Source organism: Vicugna pacos, unplaced genomic scaffold (genome assembly GCF_048564905.1).
Source record: "Vicugna pacos unplaced genomic scaffold, VicPac4 scaffold_104, whole genome shotgun sequence".
NCBI lineage: Eukaryota > Metazoa > Chordata > Mammalia > Artiodactyla > Camelidae > Vicugna > Vicugna pacos.
In genome coordinates this window covers 2,450,511-2,468,906 of record NW_027328784.1, presented here as the reverse complement: position 1 = coordinate 2,468,906, position 18,396 = coordinate 2,450,511, and the positions used below count along the sequence as shown (strand labels likewise).

At 49.9% G+C, this 18,396-nt stretch overlaps 2 long non-coding RNA genes across 2 annotated transcripts; one reads left to right on the top strand and one right to left on the bottom strand.

The window, feature by feature from the left end:
* Positions 1 to 1,457: 1,457 nt before the first annotated feature.
* Positions 1,458 to 6,612, bottom strand: LOC140694803 (uncharacterized). The gene is made up of 4 exons (XR_012070446.1): positions 6,477 to 6,612; positions 4,850 to 5,100; positions 4,495 to 4,702; positions 1,458 to 1,726 (listed from the first exon to the last, which is right to left on the bottom strand). It is a non-coding gene; the product is annotated as an uncharacterized lncRNA (long non-coding RNA).
* A 5,096-nt stretch (positions 6,613 to 11,708) lies between these two features.
* On the top strand, positions 11,709 to 15,884 carry LOC140694805 (uncharacterized). Its single transcript, XR_012070448.1, has 4 exons — positions 11,709 to 11,823; positions 12,002 to 12,083; positions 15,327 to 15,404; positions 15,739 to 15,884. It is a non-coding gene; the product is annotated as an uncharacterized lncRNA (long non-coding RNA).
* Positions 15,885 to 18,396: the final 2,512 nt, after the last annotated feature.

Here is an 18,396-nt window from a genome sequence, read left to right as displayed (position 1 = left end):
ACATGTCATTCTCTCTGAAGCAGGAGGCAAGGCCATCTGCTGGGAGTCAGGGAAGAGACAGAGGGAAGCTTAGAGGTGTGCAGAGAGCATAGAATTTTGACACCACTGTGTGGCAAGTGGGGAAATGTGCTCACTAGAGAAATCCTGGAGGATTGCCTGGCAGTGGCAACATGCTGGGCATTGATTTGTAGTCTTAGAAATCTGTGCTGGGAGAGCCTGCTGCCTGCAGGCTCAGAACAAATAGAGCTGGGTGAACCGAGATGGAAGTCATCCTGGTGAGGAAATGAAAAGATCAAGGGTCAAGGGAGTTTTGTTTGTCATAAAGAGAGTGCTGACTGTGGATGCAGAGCTGGAAGGTGGGGAAGTGGAAGTAAGAGGAACGTGGACAGGTAGGAAAGCAGAGGAGTCAGTGCATGATGCCCCAGTGAGGGTGAAGGAGGGCCAACGAGGCTGGTGGAGAAGCAGCTGGATGGCTAGAGTTGGGCACATAAAGGAGAGAGGCTGGACCTGGGGTGGAGACACGCCCGGGTATGAGCCCGGGGGTAGGGTGAATGGGAGGTGTCTGGCTCAGGCTGACGGAGAAGAAGACCCTACAATGACCATACTGGGTGGTGGAGGGAGAATCAACATTGACGTCTTGATGGTAGGCGGTGAGGCAATACAGAGTTGGTGGTCCAGCTGCTCCTGACTGAGGCAGATGAGCAGGGAGGCCAGGGTGGCAGGCACTGCTAGGAATGGACTGGGTTTTCCAGGTGTTCCCAAGAGAGGAGGAGAAATCACCTCATGGGGGAAAGTGAGCACAAGGAGGTCAACCCAGGCTCCTGATCAAACGGAGAGTGTGAGGGGGCAAATCGTCAACTCCAGAGATGGTGGCCTAGGAAGCAGGGACCATGGGTGAAGTGAGGGGACACTCAGAGAAGAGAGAGAGATGAGTCTTCTGGGTGTAGGGGGAAGAGAGGCCCCAGGACAAAGGAGCACAGGGGCACAGTGATGAGGATGGACTGGCTCTGTTGTGACACTGCAGGAATGGCTGGATCTTTGTCCTGAGGGCTTAGTTTGGGGGGGCTACTGGCCTCATGAGGGCCCCCCTCTCAGCAGCCTGGACAGATGCTCCCGCTCCTGATAGCTCTGTGGCCACCACTGTTCCCGGAAGGGCTCTGCCTCCATCTTCTATCAGACATTCCTGCCCAGTCCCCGACTGCCAGCGAGGGAGCCTGGGCCTCAGAGCCGTTTGCCGTGGAGGGACACAGGCTCCTTGGAGAAGCAGGCTGATCTTATTTTTCTCCGTAACCCACGGCCTAGCAAAGCGCCAGCCTATGGGTGGGCCATTCAGGGGCTCGGATACTTCTTAAATTAACTCAAAGCAGTAGAATAGCAGAGCTGGAGGAAGTGACCACTGAGCTCACAGAGTTCACTGCCCACACCCCCATTCTACAGATGAAGAAACAGAGGCCAAGCAGCCAAGGTCATGCTGCTCTTTAATGCTGGCCTCTGTTGGGCATACCAAGTGATGAGCTGCACTGAAGGGCCTGAGAGGGGGCTCTGGGGTCAGACAGCTTGGGTTCAAGTCCCACCCCTGCCATTTACTAGCTGTGTGATTAATGACTGTCCTTCCTGTAAAGTGCCACCTCATTTGTTTGTCATGAACACAGAGTTCCTTGAACAGCAGGACAGAATTCTTTAAAGGTTTGCTGTTGCTTTTGTTACTATTATCACCAAGTGAACCCTGAAATGAAGAACAAAGACAGCAAGATTTTTTATTTTAAAAGATTTTAAAATACGATGATGACTGTTTGATTTAATCTATTCAAGTTTGCATTTGACCATTATTAACAACTGCACAATGGATGACTTTTGAGGAAATGTTACTTCATGTCTTTAATTCTCACTAACTACACAGGCTATTCAACAGGAAGCAATTTTTTTTCCAGGAAGAGGGACAAAAAGTTAACAATATCTCTGTACCTCTCGGTTCCCAGTGAGTTGGTTGTGATCTGTCAACCCAACTTTGGGGAAATGCCCTCTCCTCCTGGGCTCGCTGCACTGCCACGTGGCCTCCAGGGGGCGATTTACCCCCACACGAATCCAGTATCTTGGTTCATATCTTTGCTTCAGATCCCTCAAGGACTGCCCATGCACCAGGGCCCCATCTGCCCCGCCAGTCTCACCTGCTGGCCTCCAGGAAACTATCCTGGGTCTCAACCATCCTCTGTTCCTATGCCCGCCCCACTACTCTTCATTTTGTCCTTCAAGTGTGGGCTCCTGTGGCTTGCCACCAAGCAGGGGTCTCCCAGTCCTCCACCTTGGGGAACTGCATCGTCCTGCACAGTGCCTAGCGAAACTGTGTGGAGGCCGGAAGAATACAGAACAACAGGTGCTCAGAGGGGCTGCCTTTCCCACTGCAGGGGCCCTGGAGAGCTTTCTCCCAGCTGGTTATTCACAGGCGCTGAAGCTGTGGAATCTCGATCTTACCAATTTAAAGGGCATCATCACTAATTACAAAAGAAATCATTTTTTCAGTAGCAAAAGGAGAAAAGACTTTGTGCCCCATGCCCCCATCTTTCTTCCTCCGCCTTCAGAGGTGATTCTCACTCTCTGGTCAAGGGTAGAAAGCAACAAACAGAATATTATTTTTCAATGATTCTTCTTTCCCACTCTGAAGATTGCATCCCAAGACTGATGAAGGCTAGGATGGTTTGGCTTCCCTGTACTGAGTATTCAGAGGCTCAGGGTGGAGGGGGTTAGGGAGATAATTCAGCATTATGGAACCAAACAGAGACATTAAAAGGTTCTACTCTAAACAGAAAGGAGGCAGGATGCTATAGAAATGGGAAAACCATCATTGGAAATGAAATAACGAGTTACAAGACAATAAACATGAAGATGTAAAAAAGAAAAAGTATATCAAAATACAAAAAGGTGGGAAAGGGAGATGGTAGCAAGAAAAGATAGATTTTTTTCTCTTTCTTTTTCCTTTTTCTCATTATTCTTAGGATGTGTTGGAGCCTACGTGATTATCAGTCTAAAGGAAATAGATATGATAATGGGTTGATATACTTGAAAAATAGGGTAACCACAAATCGAAAGCATATAATAGAGTTGAAAAAAAAAAAAACAAAAAAGAAACAAACTCTAAATGGCTTAAAGACTTAAACATTAGACAAGACGCTAAAAAACTCTCAGAAGAAAACATAGGCAAAACATTATTTGACATATATCTCAGCAGTGTTTTCCTAGGGCAATCCACCCAAGCAACAGAAAATAAAAGCCAAAATAAACAAATGGGACCTAGTTACACCTATCAGCTATTTCAAAGCAATAGAAACCATAAGCAAAATGAAAAGACAACCTATGGAATGTGAGAAAATATTTGCAAAAGATGAGACTGAACATGGCTTAACTTGTAGACTATAAAAATAGTTCATACAACTTAATAAGAAAAAAAAATAAACAACCCAATCCAAAAATGGGCAGAACAACTAAACAAGCAATTCTCCAATGAAGATATACAAATGGCCAATAGGCATATGAAAAAAAGGCACAATATCGCTAATTATCTTAGAAATGCAAATCAAAACTACAATAAGTTATCATCTCACACTACTCAGAATGGCCACCATTCAAACATCCACTCACCATAGATGCTGGAGAGGCTTGGAGAAAAGGGAACCCTCCTACATTATTGCTGGGAATGTAGTTTGGTGAAGCCAATGTGGAAAACAATATGGAGATACCACAAAAGACTAAAAAAAGACATCATTTGATCCAGCAATCCCACTCCTGGGCATATATCCAGAGGGAACCTTAATTTCAAAATATACCTGCACCCCAATGTTCACAGCAGCATTGTTTTCAATGACCAAGACATAGAAGCAACCTAAACGCCCACTGACAAATGACTGGATAAAGATGTAGTATTTAGATATAAAAGAATATTACACAGTTGTAACAAAGAAGGAAATAATGCCATTTACAGCAACATGGATGGACTTGGAGATTATCACACTAAAGTGAAATAACTCAGACAGAGAAAGACAAGTAACATATGATACCACTTATATGTGGAATTTTTAAAAAAGATACAAATAAACTTATTTACAAAACAAAAACAGACTCACAGACTTAGGAAACAAACTTAGGAGTTTGGGATTAACAATTACAAACTACTATATGTAAAACAGACAAACAGCAAGGATTCACTGTAGAACACAGGGGAAAATGTTCAGTATCTTGCAACCTATAATGGAAAAGAACCTGAAAAAGAATAGACTATGTATATGTACAACTGAATCACTATGCTGTATACCTGAAACTAACAAAACAGCTGTATATCTGAAACTAACTAAACATTGTAAATCAACCACATTTCAATTAAAAAAAAAGATAAGCTCTAAATAGCTGTATTCAAAGAAAATCTTCAAATCTTACCTCCTACAAAAAGTAAAATGGGAAGCTTGAGCAGGACCAAATTATACTGAATGAGAGGTTACATACCTTCTCCAGCACGTGGCCCATGGTACACATACATCGTGTTTTCCTTCAGGTAAGAATGGCCCTTACTGCCCAGGGAGCGAGTCCTGCTGGGACAAGGCCTCTGTGGCAGTGGCCTCCTTGTCACCGCTCCATCTCACCAGAAGGCCAGGGTTTTCAGAGGGGAGGGAACACAGAGCTCATACACTTCAGATATATTTCCTGAGAAAAACTGTGGAAAGACCAAATTCACCTGCAGTGCAGGAAACATGAGCACGGCCCCTAAGCAGACTGACAAACCCGAAGCAAGACGGCCCGATGTTCACATCGGAACCAGAACAAAAACCGTCTGGCCCCAGTTAAACGATCACCATCTCACCTGCAATGAACTGTTCGTACTCATTGTCAGGGATGTTTCTGTTGAGACTTGAGAGATCAAAAAAGTCAGACCAGGGAATCCGGACCTGGTGGATGTCCAGGCTCTGCTAATGGTAGAGGCGGCCCCAAGGGGGTATCACCAGCACCGACTCTTCCATTTTCAGCAGGGTCTTCAGGAGGAAGGCGATGTGGATACAGACGCCCCTACGGAGGCTGAAGCCCTCCGGAGGGTTGACATAACACAGAAGGTACCTGGCAGGGAGCAAAGGAGAGCGGGTCTTCAGAGCCAGGTCTCTGCACAGGAATCCCGGCTTAGATAGAACAGATACAATGGGAATCTCTGCACAGCACATGGCCTAGACTCAAGACACGTTCAGCAGCTTCTGGTTTGTATAGTGGAGGCACTGCCCACCGATCTCTGTGTGGCCAATTATTTCGAGTCCGGGAGCACATGCAGAAGACATCTTGGCATCTGTCTATCAACGCTAAGCACCTGACTAGTACCTGAGCACCCGTTCTCCAGGGAATCTCAAACTTCTTGGCCTAAAGACCCCTGTACACTCTTAAATACTGAGGACTTCAAAAGGCTGCTGTTTATGTGGGTTAAATCTATCAATAGTTCCTGTGTTAGAAGTTAAATAAGAACTTTAAAAAATGCTTATGAGTTCACTTAAAAATAATAACAACCTATTACATGATACCATTAATACTCTTAAGCAAAAAATAAGTATATTTTTCTAAACAAAAATCATTAATGAGAGGAATAGCAGTGATTTTAATTTCTGAGAATCTCTTTTGGACTGGTGAGAGCTTAATTCTATCTGCCTCTACATTACCTGTTTTGTGATATCACAGACTAGGTTTTCCCTGGAAAACCCCACAGGAAACTCGGGAGTGCAAGAGTGTGCAAAAGGCAGGTGACTTCCCGGCATTCCTACGAAAATAGTCTTGCATCTCAGGGGCCTCGGACTCACTTTGATAACTGCTGCCCTACCCTAGGCGAGACTCTCCTACACAAGAGCCAGGCAAGTGTCCTGGCTTCTTTAATGAGTTACCGCAGCAACACCCCTCCCTTCTCTGTGTTAATGTTTCCCACAACCTCCATTACTGCAGATGAGGATGTAATCCTCAACTGAGGCCTCTAATCCCAGAAGACTACCAACCTTGAAAGGGAGGGCCCATCTACCATCTCTACACCCCGCACAGTCTATTTTGAGTCAAGCCCTAGATAACTGCTAATTGACACTGACCCTTGTCTTATTCCTGAGTTTTAGCGAAGGAGCCAACATCTGGATGGAACTGAAATTTCCCTGCTGATATACAAGGCTGATAAACCACCCTATTCCAACATCTGATTCTGGGGCTCTTCAAAACGCGGGTAAGGCCCCGCTTCATAAAAGACGGGTCCTCCACCTGCCCTTCCCAGGGGTTCTGGGAGGCCGCGGCCACGCAGGGCTACCCGGAGTCGCGGTCCAAGCCCCAGAGCCCGAGGGGGAGGAAAGCCGGAGGCTGTGCCCCAGCCCTGTCCCCCCCGCCCCAACCACAGCCCTCCCCGGCCGCCACACCAACCCGGATCCCACCCCGGTCCATGTCCACTGGCCCCGCCAACGGCGCTGCCGTACGTTTACCGTCTGTGAGACGCCGCCCCAGAAAGGATGTCGGCCGCCTACTGACGCGGCCAGAACTAGTGGCCCGGCCAAGCAAGCCGCCATCCCCAGCAGCAAACACCGCCATGGTCCCGGGCAGCTGCACACTTCCGGAGCCCGCTGCCTGCCCCAGAAGCGCACGCCAGCCCGCGAGGAGCGCGGCGTCTTTATCCATGGCAACGCCGCGGGGCCCTCCCCTAGCGCTTGCGTCTGCGTCCTCCCGAGGTTAGACGTGCGAGAGCAGAACTTTCGGAGCCAATGGGAGCAAGGGCGCGGCCAGGACGGGGGTGGGGGGAGGCTTATGGGGCAGCTGGGTGGGGCCGGGGCGGGCGGGGCCGCGCGGAGGTCCTCAGCTGCAGGTGGCACCGGCCGGAGGCTGGGGCAATGCTGTCAACAGTGGGCGGGGCGGCGGGGCGGCGGGGCGGCGGGGTGGGGGCACCCTCACCTGTCCTTGTGCGGGGCTCAGCCAGGGCTCCGCGGCCTCCGCTTGCACCGGAAGTGGACCCAGGCTACCGGTGGGCAAGATAGAGGACTGAGCCCAGGTAGGCACGGCTGGCCAGGTAGGGCACCTGAAGTGCAGATCCGCCAGGCCGGCTGCCGGCCTTGAATACGCGCTGCTAGGCAGTTTCCAAGAAGACGGGATCTGTCCCAAGAGGGGAGGTAGGGCAGGGTGCCAGATGCCTGGTTGGGTGCGGTCTTACAGGAGAGCCACGTTGAGAGGGTGCAGAGCAGCCCCTGTGTTGGCGGGGCTAGGAATTTGGGGTATAGGGTGGGGATGATGTGTGCCATTCCCTGTGGTCTCCCAAAGAACTCGCACCCCCAAGCAAAGGACCCTGCTCCCTCCACCCTTCACTGCATCCCCTGCCTTCCCCAGCACCACCGCCCCTGCCCCCGGAGGGTCCCATGACCTCTCCCCACACCAGGCACCGTCCCTGTTACAGGTACTTATCTCCTGGTGGTTCCAGCCCAAGGGTGGGGGCTGTATCTGACCAGTTAGGATGCCTGGAGCCTTTGTATGAAACCTCAGACTATAATGCAGGCGTGCACAGAGGCCCCTCAAACAGGATTCCCTGCATTCCCTCCCCACCACGCACCCACAGCGCAGCTGCCACACCAGGCCAAGCCTGCTGGAGGACCGCTGTTCCCTCTCCACCTGTCCCTGATCAAGAGTGCACCGCCCACACTGCTGGGTATTTAGTGGGCCTTAGAAGAGCAGCTGGTATTTTCATGGACAAATATTTGCTCTTTTGGGAAGAGTTGAGTGCAAAGGGATGTAGGGTATGCCTTTTCTGTTGTCCTGGAACTGGTGACTAGGATGCAAACTTAAGTCAAAGCAGTTTTTAGAGAGAGCCGCAATATATCTTACCCAAAGATCACTGTTCCCCTACAAAGGCAACACCACCTGGCGGGTGGGGTCCTGGTCCCTCTTTCTGGAGGTTGGGCTTTGCACCCTCCAGCTGGGACAGAGCCCGAAACAGCTCTGAACACGCTCCAACAGGCTTTCCCAGCACAAACTGCCTTTATTTTGAATCTGGCTGAAGGAAGCAGCTGAGAAATCTGGGTAAATCTTCCTGGGTGTAACCATGCCTTTTGTGCTGAATGAAAGAGCGGCTCTCCACATGCTAACAGCTTAGAACTGAATGTGTGTCGAAGCCTTCATGCATGTAGCATGTTGGGAACAGCGTTTCATGGTGAGGGGAACTCTATAACTTACATGTGTATGGGGAAGCCCTCACTCCAACAGGGTTTTCCTGCACAAACTGCCTTTATTTCGAAATTGGCTCTTGCTGAGAAATCTTGGTAAGTGTTCTTAAGTGTAGCCATGCCCATTATGCAGGATGAAAGAGCGGCTCTACACTTTTTCACATCTCAGAGATGAATGTGTGTTGAAGCCGTCATTCATGTAGCGTGTTGGGAACACAGAATTTAGTGGTGAGAACTATGTAAATTACATGTCTATGATGAAGCACTCTCTCGAGCCGGGTATTCCAGTGCATACTGCCTTTATTTCGAAACTGGCTTCTCAGAAGCCTGTGGTCTCCACTGCAGGTCTGTCTCCAAACCCAGGGCCAGCATGGTAACTCTGCTCCCCCTGTCTATTCTGGAAGTTCTAGGTGTCCTCCATGGCCCTTCCACCATTATGTTTTTGGAAAACCCCGCAGATGGAATGGGCCTGAGAACAGGAGAGCTGGATGCCAGAAGCCACTGCCCAGTGTGAGGCTCCTGGGAGGGGCATCTCCTCTCCGTGGGCTCTGATCTAACCTCCCCTCTCCCCCACCCCCACCCCTCTCCTCCTGCATTTCCTGATTGATCCCTGGATAATGGTCCATACCAGGAATGACCTGGGAGAGGTTTTATGAGTCTTTAAGTGGAAAAAAAAAAGAAATCTTTAGACAAGTTACTGAAAGTAACTTCCAGCTTTACCGGGAAAGACCTCATTCCAATGTTTAAGGCTAGTTGACAGGGTGTCAAATTGCTTAACCACTCACATCTGAGCAAGTGCTACCTCTCTCTCCAGCTCCCCGCAGCATCCACCTGTGGCAACTTGGCCAAAAGAAGGCAAGAAAGCTCTTTCCCCTCGCCAGCACCAGCGTGGCTTTGGAGTCAGTGGAGGCTGAGAGAAAGAGCCCCGCCCTGAGGTTTGAGGGGCCTCCAGCCACAGCCAGAGGAGCGGGGGTTTTCAGAGTGGCCCAGCAGGGAAACCAGGCAAGGCCACCTGGCCCAAGTCTTCCCTGCCCAGAGAGCCCCATGAACTGCTTTGGGCCACACTCCCCGTTTGGGCCCCCTGCAAAAAGATACCACGGGAGCCACACCTGAGAAGGCAGAAGGACAGCCCTTTAGCCTGGGGTCCCAGCAGGTGTGTCCTGTGAGACCTGTGGCCACATAAGTTCCTTGTCTCTCCAGGTCACTGAAGGGACTGTGCTGGGCATCTTGGTGGTCAGGGACATGGGAACACCTCTAAACTCTGAAGAAGGACAGAGAGACTCTTCCTGGAAGCAAGGATTCCAGGGAGACACCTTGCCCAGAACTGGGGGACTGTGTCCTGAGTAGACCCCTGGGAGGCAATGTGGGGCTGTGGGGTCCTCTTCTGAGAAGGGAGCAGGTGAGTTTTCCGGGGGTGGGGTCCTGCTTTGTCCAGATATGTCCTTGTGTAAGACTCATTTACAAACACCTCCAAGTCCACCTAGGGGTGGCCCCAGAGGTGGGGGTAGAGGAGGAGAGTGAAGGGTGCAGACTTAGGGCCCCCTGAGCCACCCAGGGAGCCAAGGGTCAGTGGGAACATCTTGGGAGTCTAGTGCAGGGGTGGAGGACGAGCACTAAGAACATGCCAAGTCATGCAATAAAGTGACCCGTGACCACGAGACACAGGTGGCCGTACACCAAAAGAGGCAGATAGAAATTTAGACCCAGGATCTGAGAACCTTGAGAGGGGCTGGAGGGTCCCAGGAACCCTCAGGAACAGCTCTTCTAGGGGCACAGACATCCCAATACACACATTTCTCATGGAAGCTTTTTGGGGTGCAGAGTGAGTTACCAGGATCCTGAACTTAGTATGGAATCACGGTTCCTGGCAATAAATTGCTGTCATTTGTCCCTGGACATGCACAGGGGAGCTGACTGCTGTGGGGGTCACTGCAGGACTAGAATCTTCTGGTGTCTGCTCTGTGACCACAGAAACCCAGGGGGATTTCTCAACAGGAGAACCTGGAGACCATGCCTGCAAGGACCACCCTCATGGGATGGCCAAGGAGCTCGTGGTACCCAGGTCACCAAGTGACGAAGTTGTGAGGTTGCCTGGGGAATCGTGGGGGCATGTAGATTTCTGAGGTCAGCACGTGGGCCCAGCACTGCTGGATGGTCTGCACAAAGAGGGGCCTGCCCTCCTGATGATGGCTCTTAACATCTGCAGGGAAACTGCTCCCAGGGCTCCTGGAGGTCCATATTGAGAGTGTCCTGCCAGCCTTGTGGGGTCACCTTCCCCTGATGCAGAAGCAGACCTCTCTCCCTTGAGGCCCAGGGGACACCTGGCTCAGGTGCCACCTGTGTGCCCTGGACACGCAGAGCCCCAGAGCTCTGGCACAGCCTGGGGTGTGGTGGTGTCCGGGCAAGAAAGGCCCTGGGAAGGGGGTCATTCAAGGGCAGAGGCCACTCTGCAGGGATGCTGGACCTGGCAGCAATGCACTGCTTCAGTACTCCCTTGGGTTGGGTCTCCAACCTGTGGGATGGAAGGGCCACTCCTTCCTGTGTTGCAGTCGGGGGAACTAGATCCATCGTCAAGGTCAGCCCTGAAAATGGAGGCTGCGCTACCTCCATTCCTGGAAAGAAAATCAGTCCCCTCCAGTCCAGGTGATTCAGAAAGTCATTCAGCAATGTTCGGGGCCCCCACTTTAGGCTTTGAATTAGAGCTGAGCGGCTTAGGAGGCCAGATCCCTGACCGTGGCTCCAGGAGCAGGTTTTCTGCTGGGGGACAGGATCCTCACAAACACCTGTGTCTTTGTGGGACACTCCCCTCTGACAAGCTGGGAGGCAGGGTGCAGTTGTGGGAAATCGTGTTTACATGAGCAGAGGGCCACCATGTGGTGGGGGCACAGGAGACTGTGAGAATGAGTCCCACAGCCTTTCTGGAATCAAAAAACTGGCAAATGTGAAAAAGTGCATAATTTGTTTTATTGAACAGGCTGCTTATGTACGTTTGGAGGACCAGGTTCAAGGACTCGGCATCCCTCCAGGACAATAGCCTCAAGAGAAGAACAGACAGAGCAGGAGGAGATCTGGGGTTTCTCCCAGGAATGAGGTGGAACAGGGATTTCTGCAGATTTGCAAGGAGTCCCCAACCACTGAGCATGGGGTTACAGCCCCACGAGACCCCTGTCATGTTTGGCTTGGGCTCTGGTTCTGGCCTGCTCATGTATTCTTCCAGCAGAGTTCCAGAAACTCAGAGGGTGGACTTAGAGGGGCTGCGTTTGGAACCTAGTGAGGAGTTGGAGGGTCCTTTATATTGAGTCCCTTCATCCTAATCACCGTAGCTGAAGCCCAACACCCCCCAGGCCCCCATGGTTGCCGTGGAGGGAGAACAAGCCTGGCAGGCGACCTAGGGGTCCCACTACTGTGTCCTTCCCTTGTCTTCGTTCCCTTTCACCCCGGAAGGTGTGATTGTCTCGTGTCATGGTGGCCTCCAAAATGTCCCTCCCAGTAATCTCTCTTCTCCATCAGGTGGGGTTCCCAACCCCGCTCAGCCTTCTCTGCATGGATGCTGAAGGACCAGGCCCACCTGAAGTTCTGAGCTCGAGCAGTAAGGTGGAAACAAAGAAACCAATGGAAAAAAGAAGCAAGTGATTGTGGCAAAGCTCCCCACCACAGAGAAGCTGCCCTGAGTGGAAGGGAGAGTGTGGGCATGCCCGTTTGTTTCTTATCTCCCAGTGCTCTTAGCTTTCTTATTGCCTACCTGCATGGTTACAACAAAATGATCTGCAAAACTGAAAATATTTACTCTCTTGCTTTTACAGAAAAGGCTGGCCAGCCTCTGGTCCGGTACCAGGCAAGAGATTGGAGTTCCTTTCCAGTTTGGAAACATCTTGGCAGGCCCAGGTTTGCAAAGGTCTTTAAGAGTAGTTACGGAGTTTTGCTTTTAAACTTTTTTACGGCTGTATATACTTGTGAGATGTGGTTGTGATGTATAATTCTGAGCCGGGATTTTCTCAAACTGTTTCTCACTTCTTATACCAGACATTCCTAAATTCCAAGTGGAACTGCATATTAAGGAAGCCATGGAATTTAGCAAAAGGATACAGATCTCATTTCCTTTTAAGCATCGGTGTGCCTCCATCATGGCAGTATTTGTTATGTGTTATTGATAGGGGAACTAAGTAGTAAACAGATTAATAGAAAATAGGGGATTTTAGGTACACAGGTTCATCTTTTCAACATTGTTTGTAATATTTGCAGTTTAAGATGACCATTCCTGAGAAACAGGCAGCCTCTTAGAATGAAATAGCATTTCCTCTGAACCATAATTAATTTTTATTTTGTAGACAGCAGGAAGGGTAATAACACGTCACACATTTGGGGACGTCAAAGAGAAAATGTAACTTTCTGGGAGCGCACTCCCCCGCCTCCCCCTGCCCTTTTTACTGTCCCATTCTCCCTGGAAGGCTCTTTCTTATCTTCTGCTCATGGCTCCAGTAACTCTTTCTTCCTCCTTGTTCCTCAGCTGGTAAGGTTAGTTTTCTACTTTGAACAAGCAAACAAGCCAACAGAAGAGAAATTTCACAAGCAACTCCCAGCACATCCGCTCGCCTTCTGATGTCTGTGACCTCACTCTCGGTGCCCCACCGCTTATTAAAAGTGGCATCGAAAGCCAGTTCCTCCAAAAGTCCCCGAGGCCCCATCCCTCCCATCTTCTCTGGGTTGTCACTCCCAAAACCATCCTCTCTTTCACTGCCTCATCTATTTTGTTCTCCTGCTAGTTGGCACCATCAGTATATAAACGTCCATCCTCTTAAACCAACAGCACTCCTTGACCCTAATTCACCCCCACCAATTGCCACCCTGTGTCTTTGCAGCAAATCTTTAAGGAGTTGTTTAAACTCACTGTCTGCATCTTCTCTTGAGCCATCCCCTTTTACACCCATTCTGGCTTTTCGCCTGATCCCTCGCTCTATGGAAACTGCCCTGTCAAGGCCATCAGTGACCCCATGTTGCTAAATATAGTGGTCAATTTTGACTCCTCATCATGCTTGGCCCCTCGGCAGCATTTGACCCAGCTCTTCCATCCCTCCTACCCCGTGTTCCTGCTTCACTCAACCCCCAGCCCATCTCTCTGTCTGTTTCTGCTTTTGGCCTGCTGGCTGGTCCTTTGCCAATGTCTCCTGTTTTTTCCAAACATATACTGTGGGTGTTCCCCAGGGTGGGTTCCTGGGCCTCTCCTCTCTCTCTCTGCTATTCCTTTGGTGGAAGCAACCCAGCCTTGGAAATTGGCATGCCATCAATTTCTCGATTTCTCCAAAATTCCCTGATTTCCCCTTTCCATCTGAGCCTTTATCCCTGAGACTCACATCACATTCTTTTCCTTTCATTCATCTTGCTTTCACATTCATACATATGTTCTACTATGAAATTACTTTTCCAAATTTTGAATCAGTACATATATATCATGTAAAATGCTCAAATATGTATTATTTCCACTAAGATGCTAATTCTACCTTAGAACATTTCTGCACTTCTGTATTTATGTGAATAAAGCGAATAGTATTTCTACAAGCCTCATAGTTAAACACTGTTAGTTTGGGGCTATTATGTAACATGAAATAATGGTACATCAACATAGTCGTTTTTCATTTATTTTTATGTAACACCGAGATGAGGTTTTTGCCCTGAAGACTGGTTTTATTGAAATTTTACCTACGTTACGGACAGTCAGTTTATGTGAAAGCCCTCATTTCTCCCCTTTTTGATATATGCTCCATTTGGCTATATATAACATATAACTTGGCATGAAACAAAATTCCCAAATCATTCACATAATACAATTAATATGTTTAATTATATTTTTTAAATGTTAAAAAGAAAAAGAAAACAGATTCCTCTACCTATTAGGCACTTCTGTGGCAATATGTAACACACCCCTTAACCATGACATTGAAGAACTGAGCTGATACCAGCCCCTTTCCACCTGCTCAGCCCCACCTTTTCCCATCCCCTTTCCCATCCGGAGAGGACATCCCTCCCATTGTCCAGGCCCAGATGTTGGAACCATGTCCTTTCTCTCTCTTTCTTTTACACTCACAGACAGCAAATCCAGCTTGTTAGAAAATTCTGGATATTCTGTCTTAATTAAATACCTGCTCTCTGCTCCCCGCCCTCCTAAGAGCCACCTTCAGCCTTTCCTGGATACCAATAGCCTTCTGTTTCCATCTTTGCTTTCCTACAATCTCTCATCCACACAGAGTCAGAGGGAGCCTGTAAAAACATACATTGGGGGTGGTGGGTGTTGCTCAGTGGTAGGGCGCATGCTTAGCATGCTTGAGATCCTGGGTTCAATCACCAGCACATTCATTAAAATAAATAAATTACTTCCCCCCAAAAAACACAAACACAAAAGCATAAGTTGGACTACATCACCCCTCCCCTCAAAACTCACTAAACGGGTCACCATGTCATTAGGAGCCAAAGTCTTCACAAAGGCCTCAGGACCCGGCGTGCTCTGCCTCTCTGCCCACACTCTCCCCCTCACTCTGGGGGCCTCTGGCTCCGGCTCTTCCTTCTTCCTCCGGATCTATTCTGCTTCAAGTTCATTACTCCGTGAGATCTGCCAGGATTGCCTTATTCTCTCCTGCCTGCCTCCCACCCCACCGCCATCACCCGAGTTTGCTCATATCACTCTTTTTTAAAAATTTTTCCAAACTCTTGCTACCCCAACATGCTGCCTGTTTCCTCTGCTAAAATTCTGAGCCCCCAGTGATGGGGAGTCATGTCTATTTTGTTGACTGATAAAGCCCGAGAGCCTTGGGAACGGTCTAGTTAGGAGATTCCCGTATGTAGTAGGAGCTTATACACATTTGCTGAATGAATGTAGATGCCCTGGTCCAATCCGATGGAGCACTTCTGTGACGTGCTCAAAGAATAACTCTCCTTTCCACCTGAGAGGGGGTGACAACTTCCCTGGTGATTAAAGGCAAGAATTTTTTGCTTTATGCTGTTAACCTTAGGCGGGGAGACTGGGGGATCTTCATATATATTTTTAAATTTGGTTCACTCTGCAGTTGGTCTTTGGTCTCTGTATAATTTTGAGAAACTCTTTATGAGTGATCATTCTTTGATCAGATTGAACAGGTTCCAGGGGGAAGGACCAAGCCTGTCCCATCAGCCATTCTATGTGTCTTGTCCTGGGACCCAGTGGATGCTCAGCATGTAAGTGAACCGACAGGAGTGAGTGAAGAGATGGGAGCATCTCATTATTGTGGCGGATCTCTGTCCAATGCCTTGAGATTTGGGGAAGGGTTTACGAGTGCAGAAGGGAGAGGTCAGGTCCTCTGTGCTTTTCCTGAGTGCCCTGGCCTTACCCATTCCCCCAGCCCCCTCTGGGCAGCCAAGCCAAGGAGCTGGGCCACCAGGGGTTGTGCTGATCAATAATCCACCTTCACCCCAATTCCGGGGGTAGGTACACATGGTTGTAGACACTGGAGTCAGGTCCTTGGAGGAATTCCTCACCGAACTATGTTTTGGAACTTTTATTTTTCTCTAGAACCTCCAGCTGAAGAAGATTGTTTTAGACACATGAAAGTTGAGGACACCTTCTGTCCCCTCACAACCCAGGTGGGGCTGGGAGTCTGCTGTTTCTATAGCCGGTGGGCTCGTGTTGATTTGGGCATCCCTGTGCCTGAATTCCTGCAGTACACACGGTGGTAAGGTTGGGGGTGCATGGCAGGGAGGGAAGCGGGTTGGGAGACTGTACAGCTGGGCTGATGTTAACCTGGGGTGAGCGGGAGCTTGCTGATGCATGGCATCTCGGGGCAGGGAACTCTCCACACTCAAGAGGGGTTCCCACTCCCGCAGGGTCCCTTTGATCAGGGTGCTGGGCTGTCAGGGGACCACAGGGGTCCCAGTGAGGATTAGGGTGCCTTCAGGCAATGGGAAGTGTGGGGTCCAGTGGCAATTGAATTAACTGTGCACCCAAACCCAGCCCCCACCTCTTTCAGCCTGTTTCCTAATCTGCAAAACTGGAATGTTATTAAACATCTCACGGGGTCATTGATGGGCTGGGACAGACTAGACAGTCAGGAGCTGGAATTCCTCTGTCCCCTGATTGTTTGCCTTCTTTCTGACTATTTGCTCTCACAAGCTCAGTCTCTCTGTCTCTCGCTCTTTCACTTCTAAGTGTCTCTCATGCTCTGGTTTCATTTGATTTCCAACCACCGCCCCTCCCCTCCGCCAAACTCCAGATGAGTGAACTTGATTTCTATGTGTCAGTTCCAAATTCCCAGGAAAGATGCTCTGTCACCTCTGGATCTGCTGTCCAACCCATGAGTTGTGGCCAGAGGAGCGAGTCCTTCTGGGACCAGCAGAGGGTCTCTGCCGAGCCCCCAGCCACCACTGTGGGAGCACATAGCTCTCCGTGGAGGAAGTACTGGCTGTGACCTTGTGTCACTAAGTGTGAATTTATGTCTTCTCTTGAACCACCTTCATCCTCCTAAACAAAGATGAAAATTAAACACTCCCGGGATTTGTGTCATGGAACACTCAGGGTGGGGGCTAATGGGGTTGGAATTTCTGCTGTATTTAAGGGGCTACACTGAATCCCCAACGAGAGCCTACAAAGGGAACAGCACCGGCCCCACCCGGCACTTAGGGCGCTGAGTCTGCGTGACGGTGAGCCAGACTTCTGACCACAGCTCAGGGGTCTGGTCTGACCAATTAGCCTTTGAAACCAACCAGCTTTGGATTCCTCAATCCCACCCTGAGGTTTTACCTGAACCATCAGCTTCTGTATCTCTGAAGACAGATGCTGAGGACCCTTCACGTAAGCCGTTCGCACAGCCCTGTTCAGGCCTTTGTGCTGCACGGTCTGCCCGGCGAGCTGACCGAGGTTGGTATTTTACTGATGTTAGAAGTAGTCTGGTTTCCCGATGTACTGTTTCACTGAACAAGCAACAGAAGCCACTTCTCGCTGATAAAAGCAGAAAAGGGACATAATGAAAAGATACTGGGAGGGTGTGTGGAGTGGCCAGGACCGGAGCCAACCCAGGAGCTGTAGGAGGTGTTAGGGAGCCCCAGGCACCAGGCTGGGAGGGGTGCTACCGGGCCCCCTGCCACCCCAGAAGGGACCCCCCTCCACCCGACCCTCCACCTCACTCACTGCAGGTTCATGTCCCGGCAGGGCCAGGTCACACTGAAGCCCCCAGCACACACCTCAGTTGGGGAGCTGGCCCCGTCTGAGCTGCGGGCGTGCCTGGTGTGGGGAGAGGCCCAGTTAGAGGAAGGCAGTTCCCCTACTGTTCCGAGTTAAGGTGCAAGTCAGTGCCCATCACTCAGGAGAGCCAGGCTGGACGGACCTCATTGTGGTGACTAGGCTGTCTGAGTTCACTTATTACTTTCTACGTTTGAAGGCCCTGGAGGGAGAAAAAGTGAAGGTTCTAGTACTTATTTTGTGTTTCCCACGTACCAGGTGTGGTAAACAAGCCACTTCAGACAAGGCCCGGAGCAACCACGTAAATAGGCCACGGAGCAAGTCGTGCAGTCAGGCCTCTGTGGTCCCGAAACCCGTGTCCCCATCGGCTCCATAGTTACCAGTGGAAACTAGGGGGATTTATGGGACTGTGTGCTCCTGTGAGGGCTGGGATATGTGTGTTTAAGTCCACATCTTCAGAAACTCGGCTAGAACCACAGCCACTGATTGCACGGTGGCAGAGGAAGGGAGGATTCCAGCCTCTGGTCCAGCTCGTGTGGAGCTCAGAAGTTCTTCCTCCTGTCCTGAAAATAACACCAAATCTGAGGGAGCTGCAAACCCACTGCTCTTCTTAGATCCCAGAAGACTGAGGGGGAAAGCTGCTTCCAACCCAGAGAGGTTGCAAAGGGAACAGCGGGCAGGCTTGGAGAGTCACAGCTCCCAAGGCAGAACCTGCTTTTTTAAGAACCCCGGGGGCAGGCAGATTTAACAGGTCCCTGAGGCCAGCAGGAGGCTCAGTGTGGGGAAATCAGAGTGTGACAAGTCCAGGGGGCCAGTCAGAGGGGCCCCATGCTCTTTTTCATGTATTTTACATCCAGGACCATTTCCTGTTCTCAGAATGAAGGTCAGAGGATAACTCCTCATGCTTCCTGCCTGGAGAGGAGAAAATAACTGTATTGAAATACACCCAGAACATTCTGTTTCATTGGGGGAAGTTGTTTTTTGTTTGTTTTTTTA